General features: G+C 44.1%; 1 protein-coding gene across 3 annotated transcripts in view; it reads right to left on the bottom strand.

The window, feature by feature from the left end:
- The window catches only part of LOC121232404 (polycomb group RING finger protein 3-like), a 187373-nt gene extending 168395 nt beyond the window's left edge, over positions 1-18978 (bottom strand). For all 3 annotated transcript variants that reach the window (XR_005931772.1, XM_041121533.1, XM_041121535.1), the window contains exon 1: positions 18700-18978. The gene's annotated coding sequence lies outside the window, so the exon portion shown is untranslated. The remainder of the gene's footprint in view (positions 1-18699) is intronic.
- Between the last annotated feature and the right edge of the window lie 221 nt (positions 18979-19199).

Here is a 19199-nt window from a genome sequence, read left to right as displayed (position 1 = left end):
TCCCATCAGGCCCCATGGACTTAAGAACATTCAGCTGATCCCTTACAATTTCAGTGTCTACAAATGGAAAGTCACAGTTCCCACACTCGTGGTCCTCTGACTCAGAGGACCAGGCAGCCCAAGGTCTATCAGTATTATTAAAGACTGAGGCAAAAAAAAGCATTGAATGCCTCTGCTTTTTCTTCATCCCTATTAGTCAGGTGACCATCTTCAACAAGTATCAGTCCAATGTTTTCCTTAGACCTCCTCTTGCTATTAACGTACTTTAAAAAGCCTTTCGTGTTTTCTGACACAACACTGGCCAGTTTCAGCTCTAGTTTGGCTTTGGTCTTTCATGTCTTCTCCCTGCATATACAAATCACAGCTCTGTAATCTTTCTGCAAAGCCTGACCTTGCTTCCAGAGATCATACAATTTCTTTTTCCTCTTGAGTGCCACGAGTTCCCTGTTCAGCCGAGCTGGTCTTCTGCCCCCCTTGCTTGACTTTCGACACAAGGGGGTTGCCTGCTCCTGTGCTTCTAAAAGGTGGTTCTTAAAAACTGACCAGCACTTGTGGACTCCTAAACCCTCAAAGGCAGATTCTCAGGAGACTCACCTAAGTAACTCCCCAAGTAGCTTAAAGTTTGCTCTCTTGACATCCAGGGTAGCAACTCTGCTAACCTTTTTTCTCACTACACTGAAAATTTTAAACTCAACTATTTTGCAATCACTGTAGCCAAGACAGCCACCTACCATCACATCCCCCATGAGTCCTTCTCTACTCACAAACAACAAGTCTAGGAGGGCATCTTTCCTAGTTGGCTCACAGAGTACTTGTGACAAGAAGTTATCTTCCACAAACTTCAGGAATTTCCCAGACTTGCTCATCACAGCAGTACGGTATTCCCAGTTGATGCCTGGGAATTTGGAATCTCCCATAAGAACAAGGGCTACTGATCCAGAGATTTCTCCTAATTGCCTATAGAATAACTCATCAGTGCTATCATCCTGGCTGGTCAGTAGACACCCACTACATCATCTCCTTTATTTTCCATCCCCCTAATCCTCACCCAGAGGCTCTCCACCACATCATCACTAACTGTAAGGGCTATACAGTCAAACCTCTCCCTTACATATAGTGCAACTCCTCTGCCTTGCCTGCCCTACCTATCCTTCCTGAACAGCCTGTAGCCCTCCATCCCAGCACTCCAGTCGTGGGACTCATTCCACCAAGTCTCACCAATACTAATGACATCATAGCTCTGGGAACCGACCAATGCCTTCCAGTTCATCGTGCTTGTTTCTCATACTGTGTGTGTTGGTGTACAAGTATTTCAGATGTGCTCCTAAGCCCTCCATGGTCCCTGGAGCAGCATAAATGCTCCCATTAGCATTGCCACCCTCAGGTGATGCCACGCCAACCCTTGGCTTACCTTCAGCTCTCCTGATGGTATCCACTTCCCCCACTGATTCTAGTTTAAAGCCCTCTCAATCAGTCCCACCAGCTTACAAGCAAAGAAGCTTTTCCCCCCCATTGGGACAGGTGGATCCCATCAGGCCCCAGCATACCTTGTGCCTCAAAGACTCACTCTTCCATGGTTATAAAAAATGAAGTTCTGGCAGAGGCATCAGTCCTGGAGCCAGGTATCGATGTCTTGGGCATGCTTGCTTCTTCCAAAGTCTCTTCCCATTACTGGGAGGATTGAGGAAAACACTGCCTGTGCTCCTGAATCTTTTAGCATTCTTCCCAGGGCCCTGAAATCTCTTTTGATCAACCTTGGACTTCCTGTTGCAACATCATTAGTACCCACATGAAAGAGATGGAGTGGGTAATAGTCCAAAGGCTGTACTAAGGTCATGAGTTGACTGGTGACATCCCTGCTTCAGGCCCCAGGGAGGCAGCAAACTTCCCTGAAAAGAGGGTCCCATCTGCAAATGGGCACCTCCGTTCTGCTCAGGAGGGAGCCACCTATGACTATAGCTCGTTGTTGTTTCTTCTCGGCACTGGTCTGTATTGGTTTTGCTGGCAAGGTTTTGGTAGCGGGGGGGGGTTACAGGGGTGGCTTCTGTAAGAAGTTGCTGGAAGTTTCCCCTGTGTTCGAGAGAGAGCCAATACCAGCCGGCTCTAAGATGGACCTGCCGCCGGCCAAGGCCGAGCCAATCAGCGATAGTGGTAACGCCTCTGTGATAACATTTTTAAGAAGGAAAAAAAAGTTGGGACAGGCAGATTCAGCAGCCGGAGAGAGGAGTGAGAACATGTAAGAGAAACAACTCTGCGGACACCAAGGTCAGTGAAGAAGGAGGGGGAGGAGATGCTCCAGGCGCCGGAGCAGAGATTCCCCTGCGGCCCGTGGTGAAGACCATGGTGAGGCAGGCTGTCCCCCTGCAGTCCATGGAGGTCCACGGTGGAGCAGATCTCCACCTGCAGCCCGTGGAGGACCCCACGCCGGAGCAGGTGGGTTTCCCGAAGGAGGCTGTGACCCCGTGGGAACCCTGCGCTGGAGCAGGTTCCTGGCAGGACCTGCGGATCTGTGGAGAGAGGAGCCCACGGAGCAGGTTTTCTGGCAGGACTTGTGACCCCGTGGGGGACCCACGCTGGAGCAGTGTGCTCCCGAAGGACTGCACACCGTGGAAAGGACCCATGCTGGAGCAGTTCGCGAAGAACTGCAGCCCGTGGGAAGGGCCCACGTTGGAGAAGTTCGTGGAGGACTGTCTCCCGTGGGTGGGACCCCACGTTGGAGCAGGGAAGAGTGTGATGAGTCCTTCCCCTGAGGAGGATGAAGCGGCAGAAAACAACGTGTGATGAACTGACCGTAAACCCCATCCCCGTCCCCCTGTGCCGCTGGGGGGGTTGGTAGAGAAGCCGGGAGTGAAGTTGTGCCCGGGAAGAAGGGAGGGGTGGAGGGAAGGTGTTCTGAGATTCGGTTTTATTTCTCATTACCCTACTCTGGTTGATTTGTAATAAAGTGAGTTAATTTCCCTAAGTTGAGTCTGTTTTGCCCGTGACGGTAAGTGATGAGTGATATCTCTCCTGTCCTTATCTCGACCCACAAGCTCTTTGTTATATTTTCTCTCCCCTGTCCAGCTGAGGAGGGGGAGTGATAGAACGGCTTTGGTGGGCACCTGGCAATCAGCCAGGGTCAACCCATCACATGGTCTTAATGCAGGTCTTGTTGCGAGGGGTTGGTTGATCTGACCTTGGTGCCAGTGCTTGCACAGGTTCCTCCTCCATCTCATTATGCACTTCGTCTACCATACCCAGAGCCTTGTACCTATTCTGTAAAGGTAGCTGAGAGGGTAAGGAGGGGTTCCTCTTACAGCTCCATGCAGTAACCTGCTTCCACCCCTCCCTATCCCTTGTAACGCTGCCTTCCTCCTGGCACAAAACGGATCCTGGACCTGCCTCCATAGTGGCCATGCTGAGTTGACTTGCATGCATCAGAAATGGCAGAGCACAGCTCCATTGATCAGTCTCCTTCTCAGGCTTTCGGATGCTCCTCAGTCCACCCACTTCCTCCTCTAGCTCAGCCACCAGGCAGAGCAGTTCATTTACCTGGTCACACCTCCCACAGGCTTGCTTGCTATCACCCTTCATCTCCAGGAATATCCTCACACACACACCCCCGCAGTCTGAAACCTGGGTGGTCGCATGCTCTGACAGGAGCTCTGTCTGTGTGGCTGCATTGGTTCTACCAGGCACTAGAAGCTCAGGAGAAGCAGAGGACACTGCTTTTTGCCAGGTGGTCACCATGCTGCCACACACCTGCCCACTGCCACATGCCTGCCCGCTGTGCTAGGTCCTCTGTTGTAAGATACAGTGTAAGGCTTTTCATCCATTTTGAGCTGTGTTGAGCACCTCCCTTTCTGAGCAGAGGTGCAGATTCTCTCATTTTAAATATGCTCCCATATACATTTTTTCAAACCCTTGCAGAGTTTAAAGAGTTCACATCTACAGGCCTGGTTCTGACACTTCTGTGAAAGCTATGGCTATAGCTCTTTATAAACTCCGACAACACATCAATATGGTCAAGAGTGGCACGTGCTGTAACATATCTTTGTTTTGAGCGTCCTCTTTAAACCCTCTATAAACAGAGGCTTTTACTTCATTATTAACAACAAAGCAGTAAACGTCATACTGCTTTAAATGCTTGTTTAAAAGCTTGCTTAGAAATTTATTTCTTTAGTCTGTCTGTAACTTCTGAGGCATGGGCCCCCTATTAAAAATGCTTTTAAAAGCCCCAGCTATTTCGGAACCCATTTTGCCTTTTAGACCAATGGCCCAGGCAGACTTTGATAATGTGTCTATCAATCGCTGTTAAGAAGTACTTAACACCATCATTGTGTTTGGAAAACTGTTGCCTATCCGCCAAGTCTGCCTGCCATGGAGCATCCACCTCTGACACTCACCTTGTTTCTTCTAAAACCTCCAGAGCTTCCTGCCTCCTCCAGAGCACTATAAACATCTTCTAAAAAAATTAGTGTGTCAGTAGACATGTCTATGCCACGTCTACTGACACACTACTACTACGCACACATACAAAATAAAATGCTGAACAATGAATTTAACCCATGCACAGAGAAACTTTATTAACAGGGTATGAGGGGTGTCAATCACCAGTCAGGCTTCTCCAGCATCTTTCCTTTTTTTCCCCTTGAACACTGCTCTCCTATATCTGTTCTCCTTTCTTTGACTGCTGCAGGCCTGGGCAGGAACGCAAGCAATTCACAGTACATTTCTGTCTTCTCCCTCCTCACTCAGTTGAAGCTTTTCCCAATGTCCTATAATGTTATCAATGACCAAAGTGTTATCAATTGTGAAATATATTAACCTGATTCGTGTCAATATAAAACAATGGTAGGGCCGCATGGTGAAATGTGACCCTCTCTGCATATGTAATCTTTAACCGTTTTGCTTGATCTTGTATAACCGTAGGCCTAAGGGAAGTAGGAAAGTATGTATATAGTTCTTGCTTCCTGAAAAAGCCATATAACAGTAGGGAATTACAAAAGTTGGAAACGAAATAAAATCAGACATCAAGTAGAAATCGAAAAATACTTTACACGGTCTCTCGGAAGTAGCGGAATCCTATAGTTGCAAAGGTTTAAAGAAAAAGGGGGGGATTGATATAGAGAACAAACTGCTTATTGCTTAATGATTGTCTCTCTGTAACTTTACATACCAAGGACTGGTGTTTGTCAAGGATTAAGCCTGTCAGAGACTGGTACTTAGGAATGATGAGCAAGAAGGAACCAAGAGCGATCACAAGACTTAATTAAGTGTTCGATGAATTTACGATCTTGTTAAGAAAACACAAGTAGAGGCCTTGCTTGAATAGATAAGGCCAGAAAAGATAAGAACTCCTGCCTTTTGTTCCCATCCTTGTAGATAATTTAGCTTAAACTAACCATATGGTGCTATACCACTAATGAGAACTTAGATAATAAGAACACTAACAAGCACTAAGGTATCAAAACATGTAAAGGACCATACTGCGCAGAATCACCTGAGGAGGGTCAAATAGCGGACAAGTGAGGAAGACTATGGAAGACCACCAGAGACCTTCAATGCGCCTGCGTAAAGGACATTTACATATGCTAATAGTTTCCCGAAAAACTAATGAATATGTATAACATCTCTCAGGAATCTAGTGAATATGTATGTAGAACCTGTACTTAACCTGCACAATTAGACCTGACGGGGTGTGCCTTGGTAGAGCAGAGGCTCCCAGTGCACCCAGCGCTGTTTGCTTGCCTCTATTCATATAATAAATTGTAAACTTTAATTAGAATCCTGTTTTGGACATGATTATTTTTCACATCAATTAATATGTATAATATGATTTAAATAACCAGGGAGCTGCTGAAGTCCTGTGTACAGCCCCCATCAGTTAATATTTAAAATAGGGAAACAATAACTAGACATGATTTAGGGTTTAGGAACTAACTACTAGACAATGGGGCTTTATGTTTATGTCAGAAAAGGTAATGGATCGTGGTCTGGTCAACAAATGAAGAACTGCCTGGAACTACCAAGATCAGGGAAGAAGTAGGTAAAAGGCAATTCCTACAGGGGGAGATTGCGACCACCGACTCATTGACCACCTACTCAAAAGAAGACAATGGAGGAAGAAGACAGAGTCTGCGCACTAATTTACATGAGGGGCAAAGAAGAAAGAACCAATCATTAAGGAAAATAACAATGAATATGTATTAGTTAAGTGTATAAACGTGAGGATTTTTGAGACAAGGGTGTACTGTCTTGAGACAGGCACCCATTCATGCGCATCAATGAAATTAATTTGAAAATACCTCGACTCTGTGTGTTATCAGCTTGCACACTGGGTAAACGAACCCTGTTTGTGGGACAACAGTAACACCAACATACCCACCCTTGATACCTCCAGTTCTCACCCAAATCTCCTCAACGCTTTCCCCAGCTGATTCCACATTGCCTAACTACAAGATGGGAAAGAGGCAAGTTGTTGCTATGCGAACGGTTGCCAAAAGCTAACCAGAACAGGTAAGTCTTGAGCTCACCATACTGTCTCACACACTTATTTAGGTCCCTTCTCTACCTTTATTCAGCCATCAATTTATTTTTTATTATTAAGAAAACACATAAGAATTCCATTTCTTTATCTCTCTGCGAACCATAGCACAAATCATTCACAAGTATGAGGAATGACAGGTTGACTATGAATAGCTGGGGGGGTGGGTGTGTTTGGGGGCAGGGGTTTTTTGTTTGCAGTTGTTTTTTCAGGTTTTTTTTGTTGTGTTTTGTTTTTGGGGGGTTTTTTTTGGTTTTTTGTTTGTTTTTGTTTTTTTTTAATAGAAGCCCCTAATGATAACATATTAATTGTTATTTAACTATGCCTTTCTAAATGAAGTAAACTGCTCATACCAAATTCACTTTTTTCAGCTAGCCTGTACCTAGAGACAACATTTGAGAATTACATTTGCCACTATAAAGAATAATCTCTAAAAAGAATTTGTCAAGTGCTTCAAAAAGCAAGTGCAATTTGATGAGCTCTTACTATACAATGTAGGTTTCAAAAAAAAAAAAAAAACCCACCAAGTTCCCTGAAATCTATTCCTACAGACTCTTGAACTCTATGAAAAGAGACATTTTAGACCTTGCATGCTAACGAAGCTAAAAACAAACTTTTTTTTTTTTTTTTTTTTAAGTAATAGATCAGATTTTTTTTAAGTAAAAGACAGGATTTACCCCTCAGAACCAACTCAACTCAGCTTTCACTTTAAATGAAGTTTTCTTTCTGGTAGAAAAAGGAAAATGGCATTACCTATCAAGTCATTATTTTATTCTGTCCTGCAACATGCCTGTAAGACTTTTAGACCTTTATAATGACAAGTTCCATTCAAATCTTCAATAGCAAATAAGCTTTTTCCATCTCCTAAATTCTCACCACAGGGAATATTTTATATGCTAGCAATTTAAATACAGAAGTATTTATTCAGAAAATTTAGCTTAACAAAAAACCTAATTTGAAGAAGAGCAGCAAGTTTTTCCTCAGCTCTTCAAAATAGACTACAGTAAGAACTGCTGCATACAGTATCTATTTCAATCAACAATAAAACAACAGTACATATCACAATAGCAAGGGCTGGTTTTAATGCAATGCAACCCCACCCTTTGATTGCATTAACTACTTCAGCATAGCAAGTACATTTAGAACAAAGTCTGTGAGCCTTGACTTTCATCTTCCCAAAATCTGTCTTTTATTAAAATTATTAATTTACCCTAGAGACAGGACTCCAATACAAGTCCTGTACCAAGTAATAGATTTTGGAATTGGGCAGTGTCTTTCTAGCTGTTAATTTATTTCAATCAGACATTCTAATCTGACATTCCTAAATCAGTTTTCTCTGGCCTCCCTTCAAACCTGATAGAGTACTTAGCACAAGGGAATAGTTTGAACTGGTTACTCAACCCTTTTTACTAGTAATATCAAAAAGGAAGCAGTTTAAACCATGGGACATTCAAGAATATCAATATTCTGAAATCCATTGCATCACCAAATACTGCTGATAAAGGCTTCCATTTAGTATCACTGTCTCAAACTATGTACCAGTCAGACCACTATCCCAATATAAAAGGATAAAGAGTTATATATACACATATAAAAAACCAGGAATATTCTACACTCACATTCTTGCAAGATCTCGTTACATTTGCAGTGTTTTTCAAAAGGTACATCCACTTTACAGACCATATCTAGCTTAAAGTTTCCATGCAAATATTTTTAATATATTCCTGAAGTAGCTTCCTGGGGAGTCCAACGTTTTGGTCTAATATTACTTTAAGTCCAGAAGGATTGTTATGTGTAATGAACGGGTTAACTTTGTTCATGAAATCAAGGAGGGGGAAGAGACACATTGAGAGTTAACATATGCCTGGTGTAAATAACAAAGCTTGCTTAAGTGATGCGTAAAGGTCACGGGAAGAGGGCAATGGCTATAACTTACTAGATAAGGGGGGGGGGAAAGAACAACAGCTATAACTTACTAGATAAGGAGAGAAAAGAACAGCTATAACTTACTAGATAAGGAGAGGAAGGACAAGAGCTGCAATTTACCAAGACTATATTTCTCCACGTCAAAAGACATTCTACATCAAAGGATACTCATCCTTGAGAAAATTACCGAATCTGCATAGCAACAGACCTGCACGAGTGAAGAAAGAAGAAGCAGGACAAGGCGGAGACTTACAAGAAATGTATATAAGGAATGTAACGGTAACATAAAGTTGCGGGCCTATGGCGGAGCGTTGCCTCCCCGGCCGCCCAGCGCTGTTTTGCTCTCTTATCGCTTGCTAATAAATTCGATTTTTTTATCCAATACAAATTGGCTCCTCAAGTTTGTCACGAGCGTTTATAACAAATTTGGTGCCGTGACTCGGATCCAGGTTCTTTGGTGCGGACCCTCGCAAGCGGGGAGGCGCCCTATCCTTGGATAGCCCTGTCTTGAGGAGGTGTCGTCGCCACACCCTGGACCCGCGAACCCCTTTAAATTACGATAACTGAGCAAAAGAACCTGCAGGACCCCTTAAATTTTGTGCACGAAGACCAAGCGAAGACCCAGGAGTGGGTGAGTATATAAAGTGTGAGCCGTTTGGTTGGGGTGGTTATCCCGAGGTGCGACTGCGTGAGAGGTCTCTCTGAGATCACGCGAGTGCGGACCCTCCAGTAGTGCAGTTCTCGTAGCCCGCGAGGGAGCGAGTCACGACCGAGGGGAAGTGAGTGTGTGTGTGGACAAAGGCACCTTGGAAGATGGGGCAGAGGAAAAGCAAGCCCTCTGGACCCATGGGGATGGGGAAGGGAAATAAGTTACCAGACATACCCCCTGATAGTCCCCTAGGCCTGATGATAAGATCTTGGGACAGTTCACCAAAGAGAAAGGATAAGTCTAAGGAAAAAATGATCACTTATTGTATTGAGATTTGGGGTGGGAAACCTCTCAACAATCCTCATGTACTTTGGCCTGTGTTCGGGTCCTCTGAGGATTGGGTGTGTCAACAATTAAATATATGGGTAAACAATAAAAGACCACCAGCCAGCCAAGAGGAGAGTGAATATGCTGCCTTATGGATTCCCCAATCTTGGGAGCCATCAGTCCTCTTTGCCTTAAGGGAAAACAGATCAGATAAACCTTGAAAAAATGATGAGGACCCCCTTTGGCCCCCTCCCTATGCCCCTCAGGCCCCTCCACCTCAGGACCCACCCCAAGGCCAGGAAATAGCCCAGGCCCAGGGGGGGTCAGATTCGGAACCTGATTCCCCAACCCCGGCACCCCCTCCCAGAAGGTCTGCATGTAATAGAATAATGCGAGGAAAGGAAAGATTGTTTCCTCTTCGGGAAATGTTGGTGCCTGGTGGGGATGGACAGGGGGGACCGGGAACGGGGTATGTGGCAGTCCCCCTTAATACAGGGGATGTAAGGGAATTTAAGAAGGAAATGGGGAATCTGTTAGATGATCCCCTGGGGGTAGCCGAAAGGTTGGATCAATTCTTGGGACCGAATTTGTACACATGGGATGAATTACAGTCTATCCTGGGCATATTATTTACCGTAGAGGAAAGAGACATGATTAGAGGGGCTGGGATGAGAGTGTGGGACCAGCAACATCAGGCTGGTCCGGCGGCGGATCAAAAATGGCCCTTAAATTGGCCAAACTGGAATAATCAGGATCCGGCTCATAGGAATAATATGTCAGACTTGAGAACAATTATAATTCAGGGGATACGGGAATCTGTTCCCCGAGGACAGAATATTAATAAAGCCTTTAGTGAACAGCAAAAGAAAGATGAGACCCCAACGGAATGGCTTGAAAGGTTAAGGAAAAGTTTCCAGCTATATTCTGGAGTGAACCCTGCCACTCCTGTAGGACAAGCGTTGCTGAAAACCCAGTTCGTGGCCAAGTCATGGGGAGATATTAGGAAGAAGTTGGAGAAAATTGAGGACTGGCAGGAGCGGGGGTTGGATGAATTACTTAGAGAAGCTCAGAAGGTGTATGTGAGGCGAGAAGAGGAAACGGAAAAGCGACAGACTAGGCTGCTGGTTGCAGCAGTAAGAGAGGGACAGAAAGGTGTGATAAGGAGACCTGGTCGGCCTGGTGGGGGGGATAAAGAAAGAATCAGGGGGAGAGGAGATAAAGCCGTGGAATGTTTTTATTGCAGGAAAAAAGGACACATGAAGAGAGAATGTAGAAAAAGAATTCAGGATGAAAAAGCGTTCCGGGAGGATTAGCGGGGTCAGGGGCTCTATGTGCTGAGGACCCCCGGTAAGAAAGAGCCCTTGATAACTTTAAAAGTGGGTCCTCAGCGTCAGGAGGTGATCTTTCTTGTAGATACCAGGGCCAAAAGGTCTACGGTACAATCATTACCTCCGGGATGTAAAATATCTGAGGATAAAGTTAATGTAATTGGAGCAAAAGGGGAACCTTTTAGGGTCCCCGTTATAAAAGATGTGGCGGTGGAATCAAGTTGCAGATACGGAATCGGAACACTGTTGTTGGTACCTGAAGCGGAATATAACTTATTAGGTAGAGATTTAATCGTAGAAACGGGGATTTGGGTGGATGTGGAAAAGGAAGAGTTGAAAATCAAGCTTTGTCCCCTTACAGAGGTGGACGAGAAGCAAATTAACCCCGAAGTGTGGTATACTCCCAAAACAGTTGGAAAACTGGATATTGAACCGTTTGAAGTGGTTATTAAGAACCCAGAGATTCCAGTGAGAGTTAAACAATATCCCTTATCTAATGAAGGGAGAAGGGGACTAAAACCTGAGATTGAAAGACTATTGGGAAAGGGGGTACTCGAACCCTGCATGTCCCCTTTTAATACCCTGATTTTACCAGTAAAAAAATCCGATGGTAGCTATCGGCTGGTGCATGACCTAAGGGAAATCAATAAACGGACTGTCAGCCGGTTCCCGGTAGTGGCAAACCCACACACCCTGCTGAGTCAATTGGGGCCCGAAAACCAATGGTATAGTGTAATAGATCTTAAGGATGCATTCTGGTCATGCCCTCTTAAGGAGGAATGTAGAGATTATTTTGCCTTTGAGTGGGAAGACCCAGACACTCATAGAAAACAGCAGTTAAGGTGGACTGTACTTCCCCAAGGGTTCACGGAATCCCCAAACTTATTTGGACAAGCCCTAGAACGGATTCTACGGGAATACCGGTTGCAAGATGGGGTCGTGCTAATACAGTATGTGGATGACTTATTGTTGGCAGGAGAAAATCAAGAGACAGTCAGAAAAGAAAGCATACAGTTGTTAAATTTCTTGAGCCTTCAAGGCCTGAAAATATCACGGTCAAAACTACAGTTTGTGGAAGAGGAGGTAAAATATTTAGGACACTGGATAAGCAAGGGGACTAAGAGGTTAGACCCTGAACGAGTAAATGGGATTTTATCACTGAAATCCCCGAAGAGTAAACGACAGATTAGACAATTGTTGGGGCTATTTGGGTATTGCAGGCAGTGGATTGAAAACTTTAGTGCGAAAGTGCGATTTTTGTATCAAAAGTTAACTATGGATAGATTGCTTAAGTGGACTCAAGAGGATGAAGAAAGATTAGAGGGTCTCAAGGCCGATCTAGTTAACGCCCCTGTCTTGAGTCTGCCTGATATGAAGAGACCCTTTTATTTATTTGTGGCCACTGAGGAGGGGACAGCATACAGGGTTTTGACCCAGGAGTGGGCAGGGAAAAAGAAACCTGTAGGGTATATTTCCAAATTATTAGACCCCGTCAGCAGAGGGTGGCCCACCTGTTTACAGGCAGTTGTTGCTGTAGCTCTGATAGTGGAAGAAGCGAATAAGGTAACGTTTGGAAGTGAATTAAGGGTGTTCTCCCCCCATAATATTCGAGGGGTTCTCCAACAAAAAGCTGAAAAATGGATCACCGATGCTAGGCTTTTAAAATATGAGGGGATCCTAATCCATTCCCCTAAATTGGAGATCGGAACAACGAACTTGCAAAATCCGACACAATTTTTGTATGGGGGTCCTGAAGAAGACTTAACACATAATTGCCTTCAGACCATTGAAGAACAAACAAAAATTAGGCTAGATCTGGAAGAAGTAGAATTGGGAGAGGGAGAAAAGTTATTTGCTGATGGGTCATCTCGAGTAATAGCAGGGAAAAGGAAGTCAGGATATGCAATTGTGGACGGGGGGAGCCTAAAAGTAAAGGAATCCGGACCCCTCAGTCCTAGTTGGTCGGCACAGGCATGTGAGTTATACGCAGTACTTAGGGCACTGGAACTTTTAAAGGATAAAGAAGGAACCACGTACACGGATTCAAAATACGCGTATGGAGTGGTACATACCTTTGGGAAAATTTGGGAGGAACAAGGGCTTATTAATTCTCAAGGAAAGGGTTTGATTCATGAGGAACTGATTGTAAAAATTCTACAAGCAATAAGAGGGCCCAAGCGAATAGCTGTAATACATGTTAAGGGACACCAAAGAGGAACAACCCCCGAAATTCGAGGGAATAATCTTGCTGACCAGGAAGCCAAGGCGGCAGCACTACTTGCTGTGACCATCACCCCGCTGGCAGGTGAAACGCCAGCAAAAATCCTTAGCCCACAGTTTAGTAAACCAGAAATGGATAAATTGAAGGAAATGGGAGTAGTGGAAAAGGAGGGTAATTGGGAACTACCCGATGGGAGACAGGTGTTACCAAAAGCACTAACATGGAAAATAATGAGAGGTATGCACTCAAAGACTCATTGGGGTGTCCAAGCACTGGTTGATCATTTCGCAATAAAGTACATGTGTATTGGGGTTTATAATGTAGCCAAGGGAATCGTACAAGGGTGCCTAACGTGCCAGAGGATCAATAAGCAGCATCTTAGAGAAAAAGTACAAGGGGGACGGGAATTGGCACACCGACCATTCGCCAAAATACAGATTGATTTTACTGATCTCCCTAAAGTAGGGCGATATAAACACTTACTTGTATTGGTAGACCACCTCACTCATTATGTCGAGGCGTTCCCTACTGCTAGGGCAACTGCCAATACAGTGGTAAAAATACTTTTAGAGCATATCATACCACGATATGGAAATATTGAAACTATTGATTCAGATAGAGGCCCACATTTCGTTTCCAAAGTAGTAAAAGAAGCTCTAGCCCCCTTTGGAACTAAGTGGGAGTTCCATACCCCGTGGCATCCCCAAAGCTCCGGGAAAGTAGAACGAATGAATGGAGAAATAAAGAAGCAACTAACTAAGTTAATGATAGAAACCAAAATGTCCTGGGTAAAATGTTTGCCAATTGCTTTATTAAATATTCGGACTCAGCCCCGAGCAGATACTGGAATTTCTCCATTTGAAATGTTATATGGCATGCCCTATGATATGGAATGCCCAGCCAATTATCTTACTTTAGATGAAGATAGTATTAACCCTTATATTGTTCAGATAATGAAATGGAGGGAGCGATTGCAAAAGAAGGGAATGGTGGTACAGAGGCCACCCTTAGATATATCCATACATTCAGTGAAGCCAGGTGATATGGTATTAATCAGAGCCTGGAAAGAATCCTCTCTCACTCCTAGGTGGGAGGGGCCCTTTCTTGTTTTACTTACCACAGAAACTGCTGTCCGAACTGCAGAACGAGGATAGACTCATGCAAGCAGGATCAAAGGACCAATTCAGAGTTCTCATTGAGAGGTGGCCAAAGACCCTGACAGCTTGAAAATCAAGTTCCGAAGAAAAGTGGAGGAGTGAGACTGTCTTTTGTAAAAAAATCCTCACTGTATATGTTATCTTTGTATGTTACAGGTGTAAACTTTGTAGAGAAAAGTGGTGGACACATTGCTCCTATGGGTATTCCCCTAGTGACATTTGCCACGAATGTTATAATTACGAACAGGAATTAATTGAGTAAGCATTACGTGTGGGAGTATCAACTTGGAAAAATTATAAAAAAAAAAAACAAACAAACAAACAAAAAAAAAAAAACCAAACCAAACCAAACAAACAAACTCCAAAGAATGGTGGGATATTTTTGCTAAAGGCATAAACCCTGAGAGGTGTTGTCTTTATGTAAATGAGTTATGCCCAACGAAAGCTGAAATAGTGCAAGTATCCCGCAGACGAACAGTGGTCAGAGTGGGGTGGGGAGCTGGGGAAGTGAAGGATACAAACTGGGACGCATATAAGTCAAAGCAAAGTAAATATAAAGGAGGTTCCCCTGAAGAATACGACTGCTGCCAAGAAGATGGTACACCTCGCTGCTCTAAGCAACAGAGTAGGCAGAGAAGAGGGCAGAGACGTACTGCTGTGGGGATTAAGGTTGATGAACTACCTCCAGAGAAGGCTCACGGAGCCTCTTGACTTATTACTCCCAAACAAAATGTCCTCAGAGCTTCCCCAAAGTCTCCCATCTCTCACCAGGGATGAAGACAAAAATCAAAATGATTATCAGCACCCTCGGAATACCTATCGCAAGGGTAAAGGGACACCACTTTTCTCAAACTTGAGATTAAGCACTTGGATGATAGGACTGTTACTAATGCTAATAGGGACAACCCAAGGCAAAGGGAACCCCCACCAACCCTACAAATGGACACTCTATAGGTGGGAGGATCAAAAGATACTACAGCAAGTAATTGCTGCCGGGGCCCCAAGCTTTAATCAATCCTTATGTCAAATCGTACCCAGGAACCCATGTCTACATAACTTAGGCTTTTACTTTTGTCCCAGTTCTAACCCTGGAAAGGGGTATTGCAACCATCCCGACTCTTACTATTGTGCTTATTGGGGTTGCGAAACTATAGCTTCTGATTGGATTCCTGGGGGAGGTCCAGATAAATTCCTATCTGTAGGGTGGGGGCCTCATGGATGTACACCTGCCTCACATGGTTGGGATGGAAGCCAAACAGGACTATGGAGTGGAAATTGCCCATATATTTATATTAATGTAACCAACCCGAAAGATCCCGCTTGGTTAACCGGGAGAACATGGGGAGTCAGACTTTGGAAACCAGGCACAGATTCAGGAGGAATAATTACGATAAGGAAAGAGCTGGTGCCAAATGAACCCTCTGGTGTAAGACCAAATTCGGTCGTAGCAGAGGAAGATGATAGTAACAGTATTGTACAGACTGCTACTATCCTCCCTAACATAGACATCGCTGAAAACAATATCTCGGGCGTATCAACAAAAATCAACCCATTGTGGGATATGCTCCAAGCCAGTTATCAGGTACTGAATGCCACCCACCCTAATATAACTGAGCATTGTTGGTTGTGTTACGACATTCGACCGCCCTTTTATGAAGCTATTGGGGTGGACAGTAGATTTAAAAAGTCCAACGGAACAAATCCAGCTCAGTGCATGTGGAATAAAGAGTCCGGACGTAAACAAGGGATAACAATGTCTCAAGTATCAGGAAAAGGAAAGTGTATCGAAAATGTCCCAAAGGACAAACGACACCTGTGTAACACAACTCGCAAATCAGGAGAAATAACAGCTGAGTGGTTAATTCCTGCAGATAATACTAAGTGGATTTGCTCCCAAACTGGGGTTACACCTTGTATATCCCTAAAGGTCTTTAATTGGACAGCTGAATATTGTATACAAGTAGCTGTGATACCTAGGCTTATTTACCATCCCGAAAGTTTCGTTTATGACTATCAAACTACTCAGGCCCATCACATACAGAAACGTGAGCCCTTTACAGCCCTCACGGTGGCAACTCTCATGGCAATCGGAGCTGTTGGAGCTGGTACAGGAATAACCTCCCTCATACAACAAAATAAAAAATTTCAATCCCTAAGGGTAGCGGTCGACGAGGATTTGACTAGGATAGAAGAGGCCGTGACAGCCCTAAAACAGTCTGTTAGGTCTTTATCAGAAGTAGTATTGCAAAACAGACGGGGCTTGGACTTAATGTTCATGCAGCAGGGGGGGTTATGTGCAGCCCTACGGGAGGAGTGTTGTGTATATGTTGACCATACTGGGATAGTTAGAGATACAATGGCCAAGCTACGGGAGGGGTTAGAAAAACGGAAAAAAGACTGGGAAGTACAACAGAACTGGTATGAATCCATGTTTAATTATTCACCCTGGTTAACCACCCTATTGTCAACCATTGCAGGACCTCTTATTTTGTTGATCTTATTTTTGACTTTTGGGCCATGCATTTTTAATAAGTTGATCGCTATTGTTAAAGAGCGCTTAGAAGCTGCACATTTAATGCTGCTACGAAAGCAATATGAACAGATCGGAGATGGAGGAATTACTCCTATCCTTGGGCGAGCAAAAGAAGCATTGGATCGATTTAATGAACAAAATCAGGATAAAATAGAAAAGGGGGGATTGTAATGAACGGGTTAACTTTGTTCATGAAATCAAGGAGGGGGAAGAGACACATTGAGAGTTAACATATGCCTGGTGTAAATAACAAAGCTTGCTTAAGTGATGCGTAAAGGTCTCGGGAAGAGGGCAATGGCTATAACTTACTAGATAAGGGGGGGGGGAAAGAACAACAGCTATAACTTACTAGATAAGGAGAGGAAGGACAAGAGCTGCAATTTACCAAGACTATATTTCTCCACGTCAAAAGACATTCTACATCAAAGGATACTCATCCTTGAGAAAATTACCGAATCTGCATAGCAACAGACCTGCACGAGTGAAGAAAGAAGAAGCAGGACAAGGCGGAGACTTACAAGAAATGTATATAAGGAATGTAACGGTAACATAAAGTTGCGGGCCTATGGCGGAGCGTTGCCTCCCCGGCCGCCCAGCACTGTTTTGCTCTCTTATCGCTTGCTAATAAATTCGATTTTTTTATCCAATACAAATTGGCTCCTCAAATTTGTCATGAGCGTTTATAACATTATGCACATGAGATTTCAAAGTTAGAATGAATGTTGTGTTTAAATAGCATATGTTTTTTTTTTTATTTTAACCTTCTCATCCACAACTTTAATTCTAAGAAACATAGGTAGACAGTTATGTAGGACTCCTGAAAAATACCAAAGCAAAACACTTCTAAAGGAACATTCTAGAGCACACATGGGTAATCAAACAGAATTTCTAGATCTAGGTTTCTCAGTCACCCATATTTTACATCCAGAGGGAAAAAAAAAAAAAAAAAAAAGACTAAACTGATTTGAGACTATGCATACACAGAGTTATGGAGTATACATTTCCCAAAACAAAAATATGTGAACTAACAAAGAGCATCCAAGTATTATACAACTATTAAGTATTAAGTCTCCTGCAGTTTCTTCATAGGATATTCTGAAGCAAAATCAATTACTTTTCAACAAAAGACCAACCGCCACGTTATTCCATAGCACCACAACTCACTTGACAAATTCAACATTTGTAGAAAACAAACAGAACTTGGTAGCAGAAGACTACGCTGTTCAACAAATACGGGGGGGGGGGGGGGACACGACAATGCAAACCACAAAAAACATTCCTTCTTTAATCTACCAGTGCTACTTCAATTCTTACTTCTCACAGGACTTGAAAACCTAAGCCATACACAGCATCAAAACCCCACATCTGTATAATTGAGGTCATTTAGCAAGGAATACACCCACTCCATTCTGACTAGAGACAGATTCCCTCCCAACAGTAGGGGTTTAATCAATACAAAACCATGAATAGGGGTGGAGGGAGCTCTCTGAACGTGACTCAGACAGCTCTCATCCAAACCCCACCCACCACCTCTCCCCAAACGTTCCTTATCACCCTGCTGAGCTACACACCTAAGCCAACCCACAGTAACGCGAGGTCTCCATGCAAATCTGAGGACAATAGTCTGTTGGCAGGATGCAGAGGCACGCTGACCAGACACCCGGAAAGAAAGAAGCGTTACCACTCCTCCAGAAGCCAGGAAGCTTAATAGTTGGAATAGGAAAGGGAGGGATGAAAACAGAAGGGGGGAGGGAAGGTGGGGGGAGAAGAAGTTTGTGTTGTGGTTTTTTTTAAAGAAAAGACACCTTTCCCCTTGGTGGACAAAAGCTACCCTTAAGCATGAAAAAAGAAGAGGGGTTAAGGAGAAAAAACAAAAAAGAAAAAACCCACTGTCTATTAAAATACCATCGGACCCACCGAGACAATAACGTGCATTTTCTGCATCACAAAAAGTTCAAGCACAGCCTGCCCACACCCGACCCGGTGTCGTGTCGCGTCCATCCCCCCCCACCCCAGAGAGTGGCAGACTGACCTGTCAACAAATGGCAGCGACGGCAACAGAAAAGATGAGCAACGCTGTGCCCGGCCGCTGAGAAGGGGGAGGAGCAGGAATCTTTTATCTTCAGGGGGTTGATTCCCGTCCCCTTTTCCTTCCAGTTCCCCTTTTATTTTTTCCCTACCCCCGCAAAAAAAAAAAAAAAAAAAGAAAAAAAAATACTTTCTGTCTTTCCTCCTTCCTCCCCTCCCCCCACAGTTTTCAGACTCAGAGTTTAAAACAAAGAGACGGAAATAGCCGAGTGCGGACCGAATGAAGCCGAGTGAGCGTGTCATGCATATAGCGCATGCGCACTGTGTGTACACATACGCTCAGATCTATATCCTTGCCTCTGTCGAGATGTGGGATTGGTTTCGCGTTATCCATTCCTCCTATCCCACTCCGTTATGCGTGTGCTGAAAGGGGAGCAGTGTCTTTCCGGTTCCCCCCTAAGCTCGGGGTGGAGAATACCTCTCTGCTGTACTCTGCGTTTCTCC

The sequence above is a fragment of the Aquila chrysaetos genome (assembly GCF_900496995.4).
Source record: "Aquila chrysaetos chrysaetos chromosome W unlocalized genomic scaffold, bAquChr1.4 W_unloc_2, whole genome shotgun sequence".
Lineage (NCBI taxonomy): Eukaryota > Metazoa > Chordata > Aves > Accipitriformes > Accipitridae > Aquila > Aquila chrysaetos.
Note: the sequence above shows the minus strand (reverse complement) of the source record. Positions and strands in the feature narration are given on the sequence as shown.